This window comes from Gossypium arboreum, chromosome 5 (assembly GCF_025698485.1).
Source record: "Gossypium arboreum isolate Shixiya-1 chromosome 5, ASM2569848v2, whole genome shotgun sequence".
Lineage (NCBI taxonomy): Eukaryota > Viridiplantae > Streptophyta > Magnoliopsida > Malvales > Malvaceae > Gossypium > Gossypium arboreum.
Genome location: NC_069074.1, coordinates 73,606,273 through 73,630,801, shown reverse-complemented (window position 1 = coordinate 73,630,801; position 24,529 = coordinate 73,606,273). Strand labels below are relative to the sequence as shown.

At 34.8% G+C, this 24,529-nt stretch overlaps 1 pseudogene; it reads right to left on the bottom strand.

The window, feature by feature from the left end:
* Nucleotides 1–1,635: 1,635 nt before the first annotated feature.
* On the bottom strand, nt 1,636–22,657 carry LOC108456278 (chlorophyll a-b binding protein 8, chloroplastic-like; annotated as a pseudogene).
* Between the last annotated feature and the right edge of the window lie 1,872 nt (nt 22,658–24,529).

The window sequence follows — 24,529 nt, the reverse complement described above, 5'->3', positions numbered from 1 at the left end:
CAGGAACGGCGTCGTTTTCTTCAAATATTAGTGGCGCTCACCGAAACGCCGCAAAAGATTGTTTTTTGCGGCGCTTTTAATAAGCGCCGCAAATAGTGATTTTTTTTTTCAAAACGGCATCGTTTTCATTTCAGAATTTATGTCCTTCTTTCATGCCCGATAGTCTCAGCCTTCTTCCCCAAAAGACTAAAATAGATTTCCCCTAATCCCTTAATTTCCCCCAAATCCCTAGGCATCTCAGTCGATCGACCACCTACTCATCGTTGTTCGCCGTCGTCTCTTCTGCGTCTCTTCTGCATCCTTTCGCCGTCGCTCTCCGCTTCCGCAATTAGTCGGTAAATTTCAGTACCCATTTGCTGCAACTCTAGCGTCTCATTTTCATAGACAGGTTATACTTTTTAACTTAGTTTGTTTTTCCTGCTCATGATAAATGTTATTTGTATTTACTATTTGGTGCATACTGAAATTTACAGATGAACTTCGTGATTTAAATCGAAGATGTCCTCACCAATTTCGGTTACATTTAAGCAATGATCCGCATACCATTAGCATCGACATTTGTTACATCTTTAAGCATCGCCTTCTTTTAGGTGAAGGCCAACAATGGCGACCACACAAGTCTGTTCTCATCCGATGATGCACATTTGGAGTTCATCTGAAGAACACATTTTTGGTCCTGCTTGAAGGATGGTTTTGAAGAGCACATTCATTCGCTCCCTCTCGTACTTTAGCCCGTGCTCGAGTAATTCTTCCTGTAGGCTCTTCAATACTTTCAATAGGTTCATTTTCTTTACTCATACTTGTTTGCCTTCTAGAAGAGCAATGCATGATTTTCAGTTTGAAATTTTCTTCATTGAACCTGCATTCCTAACACCGAATGAAAATAATACACATTAAACTACGATTTTCTAGAAAAAGAAGACAAATTTTATGACTTCAATCAATTCTCGAACAGCATAAGCTCTGCGATACTATGAAAATTTTATTGACTCCAGAAACTTTAGCCTCATGCATACTAGAATTAAGTTTTTCATTATATGAAGAATCAATGGTATAATGGAGTCATTCGAGGTCACCCTTTTTCATTTTCAAATATTGGAATCTGAGACCTTCGGAGTCCAAAACCAAAGACTCGATTCTCAAGTTCCAACAGAGGAAATGGGTATTCGGGAGGTTTGGCACGGGATTTTTAAGTTATAACATCTCGCAATGCCTCCGCACTAGCAAGATCAATAAGAAAGATTGAATCACCCTAGAACTCTAAATTAGAAATTGCTTTACTATTTAAAAGTTCACTTTCTTTCAACGTGTGGTTTAAAAAAGAAACTGAATTTTGTTTTTAATTTTCATTCTCATGATACCAATTGATAACAAGTTTACTGAAATGCATCAATAATATTCCATGGATGAGGCATTGAGCTTAGTATCTATGTTGTCATGGTGATTCTGACATTGTATTTGGTTTATATGCAGTGACATGGTGATTCTGTCATTAGTTAAATTCTTCATTCATTTCTCTTTGCTTGCAAATTGCAGGAAGGTTATATGTAATTTAGAACCCTTGTTGATGATACCATTTGTTTAAAATAAAATTATAACTTATAGGTTCCATGGAACAAATATAGGCACTTTCATCTAATGGAACTTGAGGTTAGTCAAGACATTGTTATTGAAAGGGTCACCAAGTGATCCAACAGTTCGGTATGGTCCTACACCATCACGAGCCCTTGTATGAAGTAACCCAAGATTGCCAACATTGCCAATCTCCCATTCTTCACTTCTTTCAGCTTCAAATCCTTCAATGACTTCTCATCTTTCCCAAAACCAAGTGGGTTAAACAGTGGTCCTCCAGGTATGCTGGCTCACCAGACCCTCCAAGGTACTTCTCGAACCTCAAGAAGTATTGTTTCCCATCGAACCTGGTTTGGCTCGGTCTTGGAACCTTCGTGCTCGCAAATCCCATGAGTGCCATCTCGAACACAAACAAAGTGTAAGGGTCTGCCCAATAGTTGTATGTCCCTGCTAGTGGGATCACACCAGTTCTAAACCAAGGGAGGGCTGTTTCAATTCCTTTTTTTACTTATATATATATATATATAAAATAAAATATAAAGGTTGAATAAAATGTAGATTTTATGTGAAAGGTTGTCTCATTGGTCAAGAATTGCATAATTAGTTATATATATATAAGAGAAAAATATTATTCATGTAATGCCTATGTAATGCCTTCTTATGTTTGCTCTGACATTTCATTTTTCATGAAGTACCAATGTGCGGCACTTGTGTTTAACATGTATCCAGATAAAGCTGCTCGGGATGATGATCGTCAAAATATATGGAAAAACTTAGAACAAATTTAACATACTTGTGTCGGACATATATCCATCTTGTCACACCGAGTCCAAGTAAAATAGATGCATTCGATTTCATTATTTGCATTTCGTGTACATCACCGGTGTAGGATTTGCTATCCCGTCGTCCATTGTGCTCAAGATTGTACCTCGGTGATCAAATTTGGCAAAGTAAGTTTCATTAAGTAAATTCTTGGTCTCTTCTTTTTCGATCTGTGCTAATCCTGTTTCACTCACCTCAATAAAATCTTTTTGAAAATGTGTTAATTATATGAATAAGTGAATATTTTAATATTTATAGGAATAAATATTAAATTTACACATAAATATTGATCAAACTTATAATTTGATACATAAATTTTCATTTGGTGTTATTATATAAATGAAACTTAAATTGCGGTTCATATGTATGTATAAAACTTTGATTTCTTTCAATTGTACATGTTTAAAAGAAATAAATACATACATTTTTTGTTATATTGAATTAATATAATTGTGTGAATGTAATATAATTGAATAATTATATAATGTGTTAAGTTTGAGCATTGTATAAGTTAGTAATGTTTTATATGGAGGACAAATTTGGAAATATCTGCTAAGGTAGGTCTCTCTCCATACTTGGTATGATTTATACTGTTGTTCATTTTGTGTTATAATTTACGGAGCATTGAATAATTATATAATTGATGGTGATCATTGTGGAGCCTTAGTCTATAAAATATTACTTTATTATAGTAACTGCATTTATAAGCAATTAAAACAATAGCTGACCTTCTCTCCAACATTATTTTAAATATTTTAAAGATTCAAAGTATATAGGCTGGAAACCTGACGGGTTGCCTTATATCGAGCTGTAAGATATAATGGATCCTCCCTAGGTGTAACAATGCCACGTATGATGAATCTTAAAAAATTCAAAAAGACTTGAAAAAAGTTCTATCGAGCTCATTTACTAATGAATATTTATTTCCAATTTACTTATAAAAATTAAACTACGATTCTTTTTTATATTATTATATTCAAATTACTATTTTTATATTAATAATGTTTGATTTTAATATTTAAATATTTTAAAGATTCAAAGTATATAGGCTGGAAACCTGACGGGTTGCCTTATATCGAGTTGCAAGATATAATGGATCCTCCCTAGGTGTAACAACGCCACGTATGATGAATCTTAAAAAATTTGTATGTTTCAATTTAATATGTCCCATCTAATATACAAATATTTAATAAAATATTTTATATAGTTTTTAACTTAAATTTAAATTATTATTGAAATATTCTTGTCCGTTTTATCATAAATATTATTCTCCGTTTTATCACAAATATTATCGTCTGTTTTACCGTTTAATTTAAACTTTTATTCAAACTAAATCATAGCTTTTAAGCTAAATACGGATGTCCACACAAAGTGCTTTAATATGTACTTAAGATAAGATGACTTGTAAAACATAAATTAAATTAAGTGTGGACTATTTTAACGCACATGTGATTTGTCAAATAAAACGAACGACATGTATATTATTTAATTAAAATAATTTTTATAAATATTATTTAATCCCGCTACTTACTTGTAGATACTTGATATTTGATATGTATTATCCATGTGATTTTCCACATCGTGAAATAAAAACTTACATAATACATAAATATATTTGATATCATAATTTACATAACTTATATAACATATATAACTTACATAACTTATATAACATACATAACTTATATAGCATACATAACTTATATAACTTAGATAAATATATAACTTACATAACTTACATAATACTTAAATATATATCATATCATACATAACTAGTTTACGAAATTTACTTAACTTACATAATACATAAATCTATAGTCGAAAATCCGCACCTTGCCTAAATTAGTTTATACCCATTAGAGACTTGATATTTAGTATAATGATATGATTTAAATCAATTGAGAACATTTAAGTAACTCGTAATATGTTGTCAACTTTAGATTTCAAGAACTACAAAATGGATAGGAGTTGGATGAAATTGTCAAGGGTAAGCAATGCCTATCAAAATGGAGTACAAACTTTTCTAAATTTCGCATTTCAAAATGCAAGCCAAGAGAATATGATTCTTTGCCGTGTAAGAAGTGTGGCAACATCTACGGCATTTTCGTGAAGTTGTCTACGAACATCTAATTGTTGATGGCTTTATTCGGGGTATAAAAATGGATTTTCCATGGAGAGTGTACATCTAGTGGAACTTCTTCAACGATTAATCCGACTTATCCTGATACTGATTACCATCAGTATGTTAGACAAGATGACATGGAAGATATGTTGCGGGATGCATTTAATATGCGTACTCATGGTGAGCAATCGTTTCCACCTGACTTTATTATATCTAAGGATTGTAATATTGGTGGAAATGTTTTTTGCGAAACGGGAACAAGTGCACCTAATGAGGAGCCAAATGAAGAAGCGGCTAAGTTTTACAATTTACTTAATGAAATGAATGAAGAACTTTACGAGGGATCAAAATATTCGAAATTGTCCTTCTGTATTCGTCTATTTCATTTAAAATGTTTGGGAGGGTGGACCGGAAACTCTTTTACAATGCTGCTAGAGTTTCTAAGAGAGATGTTTCCGTTTGCAAAAATTTCCCAGTCTTGTCAAGACATGAAAAGACAAATAAAAGATTTGGGCCTTGGGTACGATAAAATTCATAGTTGCCCAAATGACTGCATGTTGTACTGGGGTGATCAAAAAAACCAACAATCTTGTCATGTTTGCTGTAAGTCTCATTGGATGAATAGTAATAAAGAAGATGTGAATACGGATGAAGGTGGGGCACAGTTAAGAAAGAAGCCAGTCAAGGTCTTGCGATATTTTCCCCTGATACCAAGACTTCAAAGGCTTTTCATGTCCTCAAAGATAGCCGAATCTATGACGTGGCATAATGATCAACGGACCGATGATGGATTATTAAGACATCCTGCGGATTCTTTAGCTTGGAAATCATTTGACAGTAAATTTCAAAGCTTTGCAAGCGATCCTCGGAATGTGAGGCTTGGGCTAGCGGTGATGGCTTTAATCCATTTAAAATCATGAGTACTTCAGATGCAAGATTTGGCCTGTAGTGATTGTTCCTTACAATTTGCCTCCATGGATTTGCATGAAGCAATCTTCATTTATTTTATCAATGATTATCCCTGGAGAGAAAGGTCCCGGAAATGATATTGACATCTATTTGCAGCCACTTATTGAAGAGTTAAAACAATTATGGTCGGGTGTTGAGACATATGATGTATTGAGAAAGGAGAACTTTAATTTACGTGCAGCTTTATTGTGGACAATTAATGATTTTCCGGCTTATGCTAATTTATCGGGTTGGAGTACTAAAGGACGTTATGCCTGTCCTTGTTGTGCTGCGCAAACTTGTTCGAATTGGTTGTATAATGGGAAGAAGTTCTCTTACATGGGCCATCATCGGTGGTTAGATGAAAATCATAAATTTAGATTTTAGAGGACTCTATTTAACGGTACTGAAGAGTTCAGAGGAGCTCCTGAGCAGACCGTTGGATCTGAAATCTTGTTTATGTTAAAAGATATCAACTTTAGTTACGGGAAGATGAATCAACCACCTATCACGCAATCAAGGAGAAGATCGAGGGATGAATCTGATGATGAATCTGATGAAGATGATGATCCTAATGAGGCGGAGTTGTGGAAGAAAAGGAGTATTTTTTTTTAGTTGCCTTATTGGGAGCACAACATTTTACGCCACAATCTTGATGTCATGCATATTGAGAAGAATGTCTGCGAGAACATAATTGGGACAATTTTAAATGTCGATGGAAAATCAAAAGACAATCTTCAGAGCCGACTTGATTTAGTTGACATGAGAATCCGACGTGATCTTCATCCTCAAGTACTTCCGAATGGGAAATATCGGTTGCCGCCTTCTATTTTTTCAATGTCAAAGAAAGAGAGAAGTTTTCTGCATGGTGTTGAAGGATATGAAGGTCCCAGATGCGTATGCGTCAAATATATCTCGATGTGTGAGTTTCAAAGATAGAAGATTATATTCATTAAAATCACATGATTACCACATCTTGATGCAAGATTTACTCCCAATTGCTTTACGGTGCTGTATGTCAAAAAATGTAACGTCCTGTATAATTGAACTATCCAATATAATGAAAGCTATCTGTGGCAAAGTTTTGAATGTCGAAGAACTTGAGAAAGTACAGGATCGAGCGGCTTTGACTTTATGCAATTTAGAGAAGATCTTTCCACCTTCTTTCTTCACTATTATGGTGCACTTGGTAATCCATCTCCCTCACGAAGCAATCCTTGGTAGACCGGTTTTTTATCGATGGATGTATCCTATAGAAAGGTGCTAATTTATTTCTCAAGTATTCAACCCTAAACCTCTATACATTTAGTTACAGCTTTTGATAAATATTGTATATCGTGTTTAGGTTCCTAAGCAAATTGAAGTCATATTGTCGTAATAAGCGTTATCCAGAAGGATCAATTGCTGAAGGCTACTTGACAGAAGAATGCATGACCTTCTGTTCTAGATATTTAGAAGATGCTGAAACACGATTGAATAGACCAAGTAGAAATGCTGGGCTCAATGATAATGACTTGGCCGAAACTTATTTATTTCAAAGTTATGGAGAACCAATCGGCAAAGTTGAAATTGTAGAATTAGATGATATATCGTGGATACAGGCACATCGATATGTACTTTTTAACCACGATTCAATTGAACCGTTGCGCAAGTAAGTTATAAAATTGTCTTACATATTCGTCATTTTGATTTGTTTATCTTCTAACCAATTAAACGAACTTGTTTTTAATATAGTGAGTACAAACAAATTTTGAGATCTCGTGCACGCTCTCGAAGATTACAACATCGAGAGATTAATAAGTTATTCACAGAATCTTTTCATGAATGGTTAAGTCAAATTGTATGTAACTAAAGTTAATAAGTTACATATAATAGCGAAATTTAGTTAATCAAATAAGAATGTTTTTACATAATACATTTTTAATTATTTAATTTACTTTCGATCCAATAGGTTTGGAGTGGGAAGGACGTCAATGACAAAGTTAATTGGCTTTCCCAAGGTCCGAACAGAGTAATAAAAAGATATAGTGCCTTCCTCATCAATGGATACAGATTTCATACAAAGTATCGCGAGAGAATGAGGAGAACTCAAAATTGTGGAGTTGTTGTTAATTCTTCAATTACAAGTTATGCTAGTGCTAGGGATAGTAATCCGGTTGAGGGTAATGTGGAGTATTACGGACTTCTTACCGACATTATTGAGTTGGATTACTATGGCAGATGGAAAGTTATCTTATTTCGGTGTGATTGGGCAGATGTTAATACTGCTCGAGGAATTAAAAAACATCAATTTGGTTTTACAATGGTGAATTTCTCTCGCTTGATTCACACTGGACAACAATTGATGGACGAGCCATATGTATTTTCCTCTCAAGTGAAACAAGTTTTTTATTCGAAAGATCCAACTGATGAGGGTTGGTATGTTGTACTCCGGAACACCTCTAGAGACTTGTTTGACATGGGTAATGGAAGTAGAGATGACATCGTCGAAAGATCGAAACATTACCTTTTCGAACAAAACTTAGATGAAAATATCCTAGTACTAATACACAACATCAATGGGTTCGACATGATGTGGATGAAGATATTTACTGAATAATGATGTAGTAAGATTTTACAATTTTTAATTATATGTAATATTATAATTTTAATCTTTGTCATGTTATATAATTTAACTATTTTATATGTACTACTATTGTTGTAATTTGTTACTAAAACTTTAATTATTTTATGTATATTGCAGGAAAAATGCGTAGAAGAAGAGTACGAGATTTAAGTATTGTCCGAATACTCCAAATTCGGAAGAAAGAAATAGTGAACAATGCAGACAGGTTGTTGGATCTTGAATGTGCGGAGACACTTGATGAGCTGAAGAATTTCAAAGTAATATTATGTTCATTTTACATGTGTTGACTTTTATTATTGAATTATTTGTCAATTTTACTATAATAATAGTATATCATTTTTCATTTGAAAGTGGTGGGACGCCGCAGAGTTCGAGGACGACGCTACTTAGAGATTTATCGACTTAGATCCTGTCGAACGTGTTAAAGTAAGTAGAAATACTCATGGTCACTGTTGGATCTGAAGCTCGACTTTTAGCAGGCTATTTGGGCATTTTAGCACGAAATGCAAATATGTTGCCCATCAACTACGAATCATGGCATCACATGCCCGATAGCAACAAAACCGGGCTCTCGCTAATATTAAGGTAACAAAATGTGAATGCAATTTATAATACTTTGGTTTAAGTTTCATTTATATTTACATTCTAAACTTATGTTTTTTAGAGAGATTTGCTTTAGAAGTCTCCGATGATTATATCAAGAAGGCATTAGGTAAAAGATGAAGAGACAATAAAAGCGCTTTAAAGAAACAATATTTTAAGAAAGACATAAGCCTCGAGGAAAAACTGAGAAATGTTCCGCCAGGAATGCTGAGGTATTAATGGGAAGATGCGGTTAGATTTTGGAATTCAAAGAAAGGAGAGGTATTGCGTGATTTCCAAACTCTTATATATAGTGTTTACTATATACGTAATAATAATTTTATTATGTAGGACCGTGAGCGAGTTGGAACAAGCAAGAGCAAAAACAAAAATTCACGCACACGCAGCAGGTCGAGAAGTTTTGCTTCAGAATGAGGCCGAGGTATTATGAATTTATTAATTCTTTCAAATATTAATAACTTTCGTTATTAAATAATATTCTTACTACTATATTGTAGGAAGTCAAATCCGGACAAAAGTTGGACGCCTTGACTTTTTGAGATTACGATAGGAAGAAAGATGGATCTCCTATGACATCCAAGTGGAGAAATTATGGTATATTCACTTAATAATATTTGATTTATTTTAAATATTTATAATCTTTAATTATAATTGTTTAATTCAATTCATCATTAGTAGTTTTAAAAATGTTAAGTTATGTTGCATTTCTTTTTATTATATATTTCGTTTCTAACTCTTTAATTGATTTTTAGGAGAAACTAAAGGAGAAGAAGGCGGAATATGAAGCGATTGCTTCGAGTGATAGTTCTGTTAATCTTGAGAACATTGATAATGTAATTATCATTGAAGTTTTGGGTCTGAAAGGTACGGTCGGGTTCGATTTCAAGGATCTGGTGTTACCCGACCCAATATTTTGATCCGCTCTCAAAGAATACATGCCTTCCTAAGTCAAGCTCAAGTCAAGTTCAGAGGTTAAGAGACCAGATAGCTCGGATGCAAGCGAACACGGTTGAGCAAATTGCCGAGGTTCAACGAAAATATGAAGAACTCCAAGAACAACTTAGAGCAGAGGCGAGAGAGGGAGGCGTGGCTGCAATGAGAGAGGCAGAGGCACGAGCGATGGTAGCGAACGAGAGCAAAAGTACGATGACCTCCACTACTGACTTCAGCAGATGATGCATATGTTTCAACAATCGCAAAAGTCACTGCGTCTTAGACATTAGTTTTCTTATTGTAAGAATGTTTTTAAGTTTTGTCACGTTTAACATTTTTGTAAAAATATTTTAAATTATACTTTATTATTAATTATATCATATATATTTAGTTAAATTTGAAGTATCATTTAGAATTAAATTTTGGTTGTATTTTTATGTTAAATTTGCTATTTTTGGTGCATTTTATATTATATTTGTTGTATTTGGTTGGATTTTAATGCAGAAGAAATTTGGATATTGGTGAAAAAATACTACAATTTGCCAAATTTAGCGGCGTTTGTAAAAAAAGCGCCGCTAAAAGCCTTGACCTTTAACGGCGCTTTTCCCACAAACGCCGCTAAAAGCCTTGACCTTTAGCGGCGCTTTTCCCACAAATGCCGCTAAAAGCCTTGACCTTTAGCGGCGTTTTTTTTCCAATAAACGCCACAAATTTTTGTGGCGTTACATATAGCAGCGTTTTTTGCGGTGTTTTAGAAAGCGCCGCTAAAAGTTTTAGTGGCGCCTAGAAGCGCCGCTAAAGGCTAAAAAAAGCGCCGCTAAAAGTCTGTTTTCCTGTAGTGCCGGATATAGTAACTTTCACAAATGCCTTCGGGACTTAACCCGGATATAGTCACTAGCACAAATGCCTTCGGATCTTAGTCCAGTTATCATCCGAATAATCATGCACATATATCAATAAATCATAACACATCTATATTTCATTTTCATTACTAGAATTCAAACACAAGACACTTATCAACCATTACCATTTTCGGCTCAATAGCCACATACAAAGGGCATGATTTTGACTTGCTTTATAACATGATCTCTATACGCATTCGGCTGCCCGTCGTAAGTATAAGCCAATTACCTCAATATATAATTCAAGTAGAATCATTATATCACCGTTTATTTGTTATGCTTATATGTCATGACTTAATTAAATCATAAACTAAGTTCCATTACTCGAAGACTTACCTCGGATGTTGTCGAACGACTTCAACGGCTATTCAATTACTTTTTCCTTTCCTTTATTAGATTTAGTTCCCCTTTGCTCTTGAGCTTAATTTAACAAATAAATTGATTTAATCATTTTGAACATCAAAGAGAAACTCAAGGTACTTAGCCCATATATACATTAGACATTAGAGTCATATATATATGAAATCATGAATCAAATTCAACATATTAGCCAATATTCTCCTTTAGCCGATTATCTAAGTCAAGATAAAATCATCAATATGCTTACCTATAGCCGAATGTGCAACATCAATCTATCACTATCACTTACATCCTTAATTAAAGGCCGAATATATGCAACATCAATCTATGTATTCATTCATGTGGTCGAATATACATATTCCAATATGATATCATTTCCATTTCATTTAACACTTAACATTTACCACATATCAATTAACCAATTTTGTTTATAATTACAAAACTCTTCATCTATTCATGCTCTCATATTCGGTCATCCATACCTATACTAACCATATAACTGAATAATTTTAAGTTTAAACATAAATACAACATTTTAGCACCATGGCCGAACACCTCATGAAGTTGCTAAGACCCATCCTTTTCAAATTCTCACACACACTCACATCCAATCCTTTTTGTTAAGCACTCAAACTCAATCATCTTCATGCCTCATCACCACAACATCAAACACCAACCAAGAAAGACAACATCCATGGCCGAGTATCATCTCCATCAAATAGCAAAAATTTAAACCATGGGCTAGGTAGAATTCAAACTAACAACTAAAAATATGCATGAATTTCATGGAATAACATCAAACATACCTCAACCTAGTTACAAGCATGGCCGAACTTCTTCAAACCTTTCTTTCTTTCTTTCACTTGGTTTTTCAGCCAAGAAGAACCAAACTCTCACTTTATTTTCATCACCCCCCAATTTCCATTACTTTATTACTAACCTTTTATTTTATTATTTCTAACACAAAATATTAACACAAAATGTTTATAATATATTTTAACCCATAGCATGGCCGGCCACTACCTAAAATTTTGGGTAATTTGACATGCAAGTACAAGCATTTTCTAACATGCATTAATAGATCCTTATAGATTAACCCATCACATTTCAAAAGTATCACACATAAGTCCTATTAACTAAATTCGCATGCAATCGACTAAATCGAAGCTTAAAACTTTCACACATTCATATTCACATATTTTAGACAATAAATATTATATTCAAATACTTCGGTGACTCGGTTTAACGGTCCCGAAACCACTTTCCGACTAGGGTCAATTCGTAGTGTCACAACTCTCCCCACTCAAGAAATTTTCGTCCCCAAAATCTTACCGTAAATAGGTTTGGGTATCGTTCTTTTATAGAGTTCTCGGTTTCCCAAGCAGCTTCTTCGATCCCGTGTTTGAGCCATAACACCTTTACCAACGGAACCTTTTTGTTTCGCAACTCTTTCACTTCACGAGCTAGGATACGAATCGGTTCTTCTTCATAACTCATATCGGCTTGAATTTCAACCTCGGAGGGATTTATTATGTGCGAAGGATCAAATCAGAACGTCAAGCATCAAAACATGAAAACGTTGTGAATCTTCTCGAGATCGGGGTAAAATCAATCTATATGCCATCGACCAACTCGTTCGGATATTTCAGACGGCCCTATGAACCTCGGACTCGGTTTGCCCTTACGGCCAAATCGAGTATCTTTTCCAAGGTGAAACTTTAAGAAACACTTTGTCTCCCACCGATACTCAATATCTCTTCGTTTTAAATCCGTACGACTTCGACGATCCGATGTCGCCGGACTTTTACGAATTATTTTACTTTCGCTCAAAGATCTTTAATCAAATCAACTCAAAATTTTACTTTCACCGAGCTCGGTCCAAAACAATGGTGTACGGCATTTACGACCGTACAAAGCCTCGTAAGGTGCCATCTTAATGCTTGACTGAAAACTATTGTTGTAAGCGAATTCAATCAAAGGTAAATACCGCTCCCACGAACCACTAAACTCAAGAATGCAACATCTCAACATATCCTCGAGTATCCGAATTATCCGCCGATTGACCATCGGTCTGGGATGAAAAGCGGTCTTTGAAATGCAATTTGGTACCCAAAGCTTCTTGAAATTTCTTCCAAAATCGCGATGTGAATCTCGGTCTCTATCGACACAATAGAAACGGTACCCGTGTAATCTTACAATCTGAGAAACATACAATTCAGCTAGTTTATCCAATGAATAATCCGACGACGGAATAAAATGAGTCGACTTAGTCGGTCTATCAACAACAACCCAAATCGCATCTTTCTTACTTGCCGACAATGGCAACCCGGATACAAAATCCATCGTGACTCGATCACATTTCCATTCGGTATCATGATCTATCAAGTAAACCTCAGAGGCACTTGATGTTCCGCTTTCACTTGTTGACATATTAAACACTTCAAACAAAATCGAAAATGTCTCGTTTCATACCATGCCACCAAACCGACGTCTCGGATCGTTGTACATTTTCGTACTCCCCGGGTGAATTGACATTCGGCTAAAATGAGCTTCGTTCAGAATCATCAAAATAAGTTCTGAATTTCTTGGAACACACAAACGACTTCTAAACCTTAAACAATCGTCATCGTCAATTTGAAACTCTAATTCCATATTCAAAACACATTCAGCCCGTTTTGCAACCAATTCATCATCAACTTTCTGAGCTTCACGAATTTGATGAATCAACAAGGGTTTGGCCTTTAATTCTGCTACTAACACATTGTCGGATAGAATGCATAAGTGTACATTCATCGTCAGAAAAGAAAACAAGGATTTACGACTTAAAGCATCCGCAACCACATTAGCCTTTCCCGGGTGATAGTCAATGACAAGCTCATAGTCTTTCAACAACTCGAGCCAACGTCTTTGTCGCAAATTAAAATCTCTTTGAGTCATCAAATATTTGAGACTTTTGTGATCCGAAAATACATGGCACTTCTCACCAAATAAGTAATGTCTCCATATTTTCAAAGCGAATATGATGGCAGCTAATTCGAGATCATGGGTTGGATAATTTTTCTCATGTGGCTTCAATTGCCTCGACGCATAAGCTACAACTCGACCTTCTTGCATCAATACACAACCCAACCCAAGTAAGGATGCATCATCAGAATGACAAACTCTTTGCCCGATTCGGGCCGCACTAGTCTTGGAGCTTGGTCAAATAAGTCTTTAGTTGATCGAAACTTTTCGACATTTTTCGTCCATTCAAACTTAACATCTTTCTCAAGCGGTTTCGTCATTAGTGTGGCTATTATCGAAAAACCCTTTACAAACCGTCTGTAGTGTAAGCAAGTCCCAAAAAGCTCGAACCTCAAGAATATTTCTGAGGCTTCCAGCTAAGTATGGCTGAAATTTTGCTCGGATCAACTCGAATACTCGATGCGATACCACATGACCCAAGAAGCTAACCTCTCTTAACCGTAACTCACACTTCATCGAACTTAGCATATAACCGCTTATCCCGTAAAATTTGTAACACTAATCCCAGGTGTTCAACATGATCGGTTTCATTTCTCGAATAGACCAAAATATCATCGATAAACACAACTACAAACCGATCCAAAAATGGTCTGAAGATTCGATTCATCAAATCCATAAATACCACAGGGGCATTAGTGAGCCCAAACGGCATCACTAAGAACTCGTAGTGACCGTATCTCGTTCTGAAAGCAGTTTTGGGTATATCTGAATCTCGAATTCACAACTGATAATAGCCCGATCTCAAATCTATCTTTGAGAACACTAAGGCTCCCTTTAGTTGATCAAACAAATCATCAATACGCGGTAACGGATATTTATTCTTTATTGTCACTTTATTCAGCTGATGATAGTCGATGCACAACCTCATGGTTCTGTCCTTCTTTTTCACAAACAATACTGGTGCACCCCAAGGTGAGAAACTTGGTCGAGCAAAACCTCTATCCATCAACTCTTGCAACTGAGCTTTCAATTCCTTTAATTCCATTGGTGCCATACGATACGGAGCTATCGAAATCAGTGTAGTCCCAGGTACAAGTTCGATGCCAAACTCTACCTCCCGAACAAGTGGTAACCCCGGTAATTCTTCGGGAAAAACATCCGGATATTCACAAACCACTAGTACCGATTCAAGTTTCTTTTCTGGTTCTTTATTATCAAATACGTATGCAAGATACGCTTCACACCCCTTTCTCACATATTTTTGAGCTAACATCGAGGATATTATTGTTGGCAATCCATTCAAAACAGTAGACTCGACTCGGATTATCTCATTATTTGCACACCTCAAATCAATAGTCTTACTTTTGCAATTCACAACTGCATCATGTACGGTCAACCAATCCAAACCGAGAATAACATCAAATTCATCAAGCGGTAAAAGCATCAAGTCACCGAAAACAGAGCCTCGGATTATTAAGGGCATTTCTTACACACCTTGTCGACAAGCACATAACGACCCAAGGGATTCGACACTCGAATTACGAACTCGATGAGACTCAACAGTAAAGTCTTATTGGATGCTAAGGTCTCACATACATATGAATGAGTAGAACCAGGTCAATCAATGCAATCACATTAGTATCAAAGAGAGTGAAAGTACCAGTAATAACATCCGGCGAGGAAGCATCCTCGCGTGCGGCAGATAGCATAAGCTCTAGCAGAGCACGAGCCTCAAATCTAGTTGTAGCATCTCTAGATCCTCTCTGACCACCACTAGCATTCCCCGTATTTCTAGATGGTCCGCCTGCAAGATAGTAGCATTTGGTTTCCCATTCTGATTACATTTTGTTCAGACAGTCTCGGGCAATCCTTGATAAAGTGGTCGGTGATCCGCACTTATAACAGAGCGGTCATGGAATCTACAACTCCCGAATGCCATTTACCACAATATCGGCACTGCTCGTCTCGACGATCATTTCCAACACCGGCAACCGAAGTGACTCGTGTACTCACAGGTGGTCGATCACGATCTCATCTAGAAAAGCCCGAAGTGTCTTTAGACCGGCCTAAATCATCTCTAAATTTCTTCGATGACTGTTGAAAGGGCTTTCCCGAAGATCTCTTATGAAACTCCTTTGCTCCCATATCAGCTTTTCTTTTCTCCTTACTGAGCTCTTCGGCTTTGCAAGCTCGCACGACAAGTACCACAAATTCTCTGATTTCTAAAATGCCAACATATAGTTTTATATCATCGTTCAGTCCATCTTCGAAACGTTTACACATTACAGCTTCTGAAGAGATGCATTCTCGAGTGTACCGGCTAAGCCTTACAAACTTTTGTTCATAGTCAGTAACCGACATGGAACCTTGTTTAAGTTCAAGAAATTCTTTCCATTTTTGATCAATGAATCTCTGGCTGATATACTTTTTTCGAAACTCGGTTTGGAAAAACTCCCAAGTTACTTGCTCTCTGGGCACAACAGAAATCAACGTATTCCATCAATAGTAGGCAGAATCACGTAGCAAGGAGATAGTACACTTTAGGCATTCATCGGTTGTGCAAGATAGTTCATCAAGTACCCGAATAGTGTTGTCCAACCAAAATTCAGCTTGCTCGGCATCGTCGCTGTCTGTAGCTTTAAATTAGTAGCCCCGTGTTTTCGGATTCTGTCAACTGGGGGCTTATTTAACCTTATTTGGTCAGTTATCGGAGGTATCGCAGGTGTAGGGGTTGTATTAGTCGGGAATGGGGGTCATGGAACAGCCGTATTAGTTCGAATATATTGATTGAACCAATCATTCATCACGCTATAAAAAGCCCGTCTAGCTTCATCATTCGATTATTAGCAACAAAGTTGAGAGTCCACGATCTTTGTCCCTTGCGCGGAGCAAGCGCTACTCTCAACATCATCGCCTATCGCTTCGGTTGGGATCGGATCCATTACTATAAGTAAACACATTTTAATCGCGTAAATCACCACACTATCAAATAAACACATAATGGCATGTATAGCTAAACCCGAACGTATTACGGTAGTCCTAGAATCGACTAAACCGTAGCTCTGATACCAATAAAATTGTAACGCCCGCACTGCAGAGACCGTTATCGAGTCGAACACGGGTGTTAACGGACTTAATTCATTTGCTTACACAGTTCATTTTACAATTTCCAGACAAGCTGGCTAACTGCATCACAGCCACTTTAAAAAATCATATCTCGAGTTCCAAAACTCAAAAACCGATTCCGTAAATTTTTCCTGAAACTAGACTCATATATCCATCCACAAATTTTTTTCTAGAATTTTTGGTCAAGCCAATTAGTACAGTTTATTAATTAAAGTCTCCCTTGTTTCAGGGTTCGACTACTTTGACCTTCATGCATTACGACTTAGATATCTCCCTGTACAGGGCTTCAATACTTATGCCATTTGTTTCTAATGAAACTAGACTCAAAAAGGAATCTGTACATATAGAGAATGACTTCTAATTATCTCTGGTTAATTTATAGTGAATTTCCAAAGTCAGAACAGGGGATCCAGAAATCGCTCTGGCCCTGTTTCACGAAAACTTAAACATCTCATAAAATATGGCTCATATGGTCGTTCCGTTTCTTTCATATGAAAATATACTCATCAAGATTCGATTACATAATTTATTAATTATTTAATTACATTTCTACTATTTTTAGTGATTTTTCAAACTCACATCACTGCTGCTGTCAGCATCTAGTTTAAGGTAAATTTCACCTATTTCATAGTTTTCCATGAATCAACTAGCCATTTGTCATACATAGCACCAAAATGATCGTGATTAACCATTCCAATGGCTAATCATTACCAAGCATTTCCATACCACTCAATGAACAATATACAAAATGATTATAATGCTATGCTCAAAATATATATAAGCCATTTTCGCATGGCTATCCGAATATATACATTACCAAAAGGTACTTGATTAACAACAAAGGTCAGTCCTATACATGCCATTATCAAAGTTCAACTAAAAGAGTACCAAAAGGGCTTTGATAGTGTGGACGACTTCGACTTTGACACTCCCGAGTCCGATAGTGATTTAACAAAATCTATAAAACAGAGAATCAAAGCAATGAATAAGCATTTTAATGCTTAGTAAGTTTAAGTGATGAAATTATTTACGACTAAAGTATAGCGTTCATATGACTAAATGAATAATTGCATATACGCATATTCCTAAAATCATACTTACTTCACGCTTCAACCAGTATATTCATACATAGGGGATCAAACCTAACTAAGGCCGGAAGTTTGTTAATCAATTGAGCGAATACTATTTAAAAGGAATCAACTTTCCGATGCATATACGAAACATACCTTATCGTTTGGATTTTATGAGCGTATTAATTGAAATTATTATAGCAAGATCGCTCATTTCCAAACCCAAGTACCTTCGGGATTTAGCCGGATATAACAACTAACACAAATGCCTTCGGGACTTAGCCCGGATATAGTAACTCGCACAAATGCCTTCGGGACTTTGCCCGGATATAGTAACTCGCACAAATGCCTTCGGGACTTAACCCGGATATAGTAACTCGCACAAATGCCTTCGGGACTTAACCCGGATATAGTCACTAGCACAAATGCCTTCGGATCTTAGTCCGGTTATCATCCGAATAATCATGCACATATATCAATAAATCATAACACATCTATATTTCATTTTCATTACTAGAATTCAAACACAAGACACTTATCAACCATTACCATTTTCGGCTCAATAGCCACATACAAAGGGCATGATTTTGATTCGCTTTATAACATGATCTCTATACGCATTCGGCTGCCCATCATAAGTATAAGCCAATTACCTCAATATATAATTCAAGTAGAATCATTATATCACCGTTTATTTGTTATGCTTATATGTCATGACTTAATCAAATCATAAACTAAGTTCCATTACTCGAAGACTTACCTCGGATGTTGTCGAACGACTTCAACGGCTATTCAATTACTTTTTCCTTTCCTTTATCAGATTTAGTTCCCCTTTGCTCTTGAGCTTAATTTAACAAATAAATTGATTTAATCATTTTGAACATCAAAGAGAAACTCAAGGTACTTAGCCCATATATACATTAGACATTAGAGTCATATATATATGAAATCATGAATCAAATTCAACATATTAGCCAATATTCTCCTTTAGCCGATTATCTAAGTCAAGATAAAATCATCAATATGCTTACCTTAGCCGAATGTGCAACATCAATCTATCACTATCACCTACATCCTTAATTAAAGGCCGAATATATGCAACATCAATCTATGTATTCATTCATGTGGTTGAATATACATATTCCAATATGATATCATTTCCATTTCATTTAACACTTAACATTTACCACATATCAATTAACCAATTTTGTTTATAATTACAAAACTCTTCATCTATTCATGCTCTCATATTCGGTCATCCATACCTATACTAACCATATAACTAAATAATTTTAAGTTTAAACATAAATACAACATTTTAGCACCATGGCCGAACACCTCATGAAGTTGCTAAGACCCATCCTTTTCAAATTCTCATACACACTCACATCCAATCCTTTTTATTAAGCACTCAAACTCAATCATCTTCATGCCTCATCACCACAACAACAAACACCAACCAAGAAAGACAACATCCATGGCCGAGTATCATCTCCATCAAATAGCAAAAATTTAAACCATGGGCTAGGTAGAATTCAAACTAACAACTAAAAATATGCATGAATTTCATGGAATAACATCAAACATACCTCAACCTAGTTACAAGCATGGCCGAACTTCTTCAAACCTTTCTTTCTTTCTTTCACTTGGTTTTTTGGCCAAGAAGAACCAAACTCTCACTTTGTTTTCATCACCCCCCAATTTCCATTACTTTATTACTAACCTTTTATTTTATTATTTCTAACACAAAATATTAACACAAAATGTTTATAATATGTTTTAACCCATAGCATGGCCGGCCACTACCTAAAATTTTGGGTAATTTGACATGCAAGTACAAGCATTTTCTAACATGCATTAATAGATCCTTATAGATTAACCTATCACATTTCAAAAGTATCACACATTAGTCCTATTAACTAAATTCGCATGCAATCGACTAAATCGAAGCTTAAAACTTATTCACATTCATATTCACATAATTTAGACAATAAATATTATATTCAAATACTTCGGTGACCAGGTTTAGCAGTCCCGAAACCACTTTCCGACTAGGGTCAATTTAGGGCTGTCACAGAACTAATTTGGGATTTTCCCTTTTACCTGGTTATCTACCATACGATTCAACTCTTGATCTATATAATGATTAAATTCAATTTATCAAATTTTAAAAAAAAATTATCAACTCATTAATATTCATAACCCTTAGGTTTTTATCTTTTTACAAATTTTTCCCTAAAATTTTACATTTCTCTCTATTTAATCCCTAATTCCAAAACTCCAAGATTATCAAAATTTTATAAATTCTAATGCTAACCAAATTTTCTTTTAAACTACTATAGCCCATATTTATTCAAAATTCATAAGAATTCCATGTCAATTTTAATATTTTATCAAATTAGTTATATCATTAAAACTAACTAAAATCACTTTACAAAATAGTCGTAAACAACAACCAAGACTACAAATTCATCTTTTAACTTCAAAAATACCTAGAATTCATCAATGGTAAATTCCAAAACCTTCAACATTTTTACAAAATAGTCCATTGTTACCTAGATTAAGCTACAACGGTCTCAAGAACATAAAATTTACGAGAAACAGACTCAAAACAGACTTACATGCAAAGGAACATCAATGGTCGAACCTCCCAACTTGTTCATCCATGGCTTTTCTGTGAAGAAAATAAAAGTGAAAAAGATGATGTTTTTTATTTTTCTTTTATTGTTATTACATTTATTAATTTAACATATTTTATCAAATAAACATAATTTAATACATAATTTACTTAAAACCACCTACGTATTGTCCACCATAATTTAATTATGGTTAAATTATCATATAAAACCCTTTAAAACCATTTCTATGCTCATTTAACCAATTTTAATCAATAGCGATTAAGATTTATGATTTGTACAATTTAGTCATTTTTAATTAATTAACTAATTAAATAGTAAAATTTCCAAACCAAATTTTCACATACCTAAATAGTAACTCCGTAAATATTTAATAAAAATATTTAAGAGCTTGGTTTACAGAAATAAGGTCTCAATACCTTATTTTCTGAAACCACTTGACTTTCAGGACAACCATTTATACTTAACCATTTATTTAATTAGCTAAAATTGATCAAGTTAAAATTCAATATAAAATTATTATTGACTCATATAATTTAAATACTAATTATTACAGACTTACTTGTTAAATTTGTGGTCCTGAAGCCACTATTTTCGACACCACTAAAAACATGTTGTTACAATTACCTTTGAAACTCATCTTATAAAAGCCAAGTTTTGGGGTGACAATGTTTGATACGGTCATGGGTCGAAGTCTAAGTGGAGGTCCTAGTCGATGACTGTGATGCGGTCACGGGTTTGAGTATAATTGGGGGACAGTTAATGGTTGTTATGTGGTCACGAGTTCAAAATTTTAGGATACCCACAAATGATGCCTTATATATACCATACATAAGATTAAGGTCATAATCATATGGAAAAACTAAGGGCTTTCTGGTGTAATCAACATAATTTTCTTCTCTATTTCCAGGTAGTCGGTATCTTTAACATTTCTTTCTTATTCGAAGGCTGACATCTAGGTGACAAAAGAGGGCTCTCACGTGGAGAGCAAATGTTCTGACATAGTAGATGTCAAACTCGAGTCGGCCCGACAACTATTGTAGTTATTAATGGGTTTTTAGTAACGAAATCGTCATCACAACAAAAGGAGCATCACCTTTACTGCACCACAATAGCCGTTGTCCACCTGAGAGTCCTCTTGTGTTCACGGCGGTGCCAGCCTTCAGATAAGAAGGAAGATTAAAGATACCAGCTTCATGGAAATAAAGAAAAAAATTATGTCAATTATAGCGGGAAGCCCTATAGTTTTTCCCAACGATTATGCCTTCAAACTTCTGTATGATATTTATTAGGTAACATCTCTAGGCATCTGAAAATTTTGAGCTCGTGCTCGTATAACAACCATCAACTGGCTCTCCCGTTATACTCTAATCCATGACCTCATAATGATTGTTGACCAAGACCTCTACATAGACTTCCACCCGTGATCGTATAAAGCAAAATCACCCCTGAACCCAACTTCTACATGATAGGTTTTCGAGGTAATGGTCTCATCTCGGCAGGATATATGAAATGGTCACTGTACCTTAATTAATCACTAGTTCGATAATGGTATCTATCCAAAGTTACATATTTCATATCAAATATTATATATGAAAAATTACATACAATTTACATTAGAATTTAATAAAGACAAATATGAGTTGCAACAGAAACATAAAAAAAATGATATTTTTTTATTGATATCATTTATATTTACATTACAAAAAGTAAATGAAAACTACATCATCGACGTCGTCGGGCCAAATGTGTGCTGCAGGGTGGTGGCTGACAGTTATAGGTAGGATTTCTGCGTAAAAGTTATGGTGTCGACTTCTCCTCTTGATCTTGATCATCATTCTCATTTTCTTCATCTTCACCTCGACTTTCATACTCATCTTTATGTCGACCCTTGTCTTTATCTTCATCTCCACCCTTGTCTTTGTCTTCGTCTCTATCATTGTCTTCATCTTCATTGTCGTCTTCGTCTCCATCGTCTTCCTCCGTGCTTGAGTGTGGTGTAATCGTAGCCTCCCATCATGTATCCTCCATTTAATGAGAAGGTGGTTGCGACAATGACCCACCTCGATAAAATGACACAGTGAGTGTTTGTGACACTTGCAGTGAATAATTGTACGATGTCGCAAAACCCAAATACATCGGCATTTATGTAGGCATTGATACTAGCATTGGTGTCGATACATGTGTCGACATTTGTGTTGACATCGACGTCGGCATTGGGGTGTAATATGCTAGTGTAATACCCCATACCCGTACCTGAGACCGGGATAGGATACGAGGCATTACCGAGATTTTCAGAATAATTTCAATTAATTTATATTATTTAGTATTCATTTTCATGTTTCATGTAACATTCTTTTCATATATTCAATTCAAAATATCATATAAAATATGATACAATACTTAAATTTTCATATTTACATGCTCATGTAGGATATACGAACCTACCTAACTAAATTGCAGAAATACCAAGATTTAGGGGCATATTGGTAATTTACCATATTCCCAAACTTCACCCAACCTTAAATTGATAATTTCATTCAATTTATTAATTTAGATAATAAAACAATTCATTCCCTTCAATTTAGTCATTTTGACATTTTACAAAATTACCCATAAAGTTTTACTTTTATTCAATTTAGTCCTTGAGCCAAAACATACAAATTAGCCATGCTAGCTGAATATTCATACATATTTTTCCTCCTCCTCCTCTCCATTCCACATCCTTAGTATAAACAACACACTTGTAGGTAACATTATCCATAATTTTCACTATCTACTTATGTGAATATTTAAGCTGTCCATCTGTGTCATAGTCACTAAATTATTTTTATCTTGAGCTAAAGAACTCCAAATTAATATTATATAATTTTACCTGAAACTAGACTCATATACCTTCTTACCATAAAAATTTCATAATTTTTTGTTGGGCCAATTAATACAGTTTATTCATTAAAGTCTCTCCTATTCTGCTGTCTGACAGTTCTGACTCTTCTTCACTAAAAATTAATTATCTTCTTGTACAGGATTCTAATGATGTCCTCATTTGTTTATCTTGAAAATAGACTCATTAAGGATTCTAAAAATATAAATTTAAGCCCCTAATTATTTTTATCCAATTTTTTATGATTTTCCAAAGTCAGAACAGGGGAACTCAAAATCATTTTGACCTTATCTCACAAAAGTTATTGTATCTCATGATTTACAATTCCATTGCTTACATAATTTCTTTTATAAGAAACTAGACTCAATAAGCTTTAATTTCATATTTTATTCATCCTCTAATTCGATTTCTATAATTTTTAGTGATTTTGCAAAGTTAGACTACTGCTGCTGTCTAAAACAGTTTTAGTGCAAAATGTTAATTTCCATTTTGCCCCAAATTTCACAATTCATACAATTCAGTCCTTGCTCAATTAACCCTTAAATTAAGATAATTTTTTCAATTAACACTTTTTCTAGACATTATGAGTTATTTCATAACTATGGAAATTCAGAATTTCCATATGAAACTCTAACTTCAAACTCTTTTACAATTAGGTCCCAAACATTCACTTTCTATTCAATTCTTTCAATAAAATCAGCATATAAATAATTTAAAGCTCTAATTCCATGCCAAATCATCATATACTTCCATCACATATTCATATCAACTTTCAATTTCTTTCATAGAATCAAAAACTAATGAATTCAACAAGTGGACCTAGTTGTAAAAGTCACAAAAACATAAAAATTTCAAGGAGAAAGCAAGAATTAAACTTACATGAAGCTAGAGTATGAAAACCAGCTTGAACCCTCCTCCATGGCTGTTTTTCAGCTGATGAAAATGAAGAGAAATGAAGCGA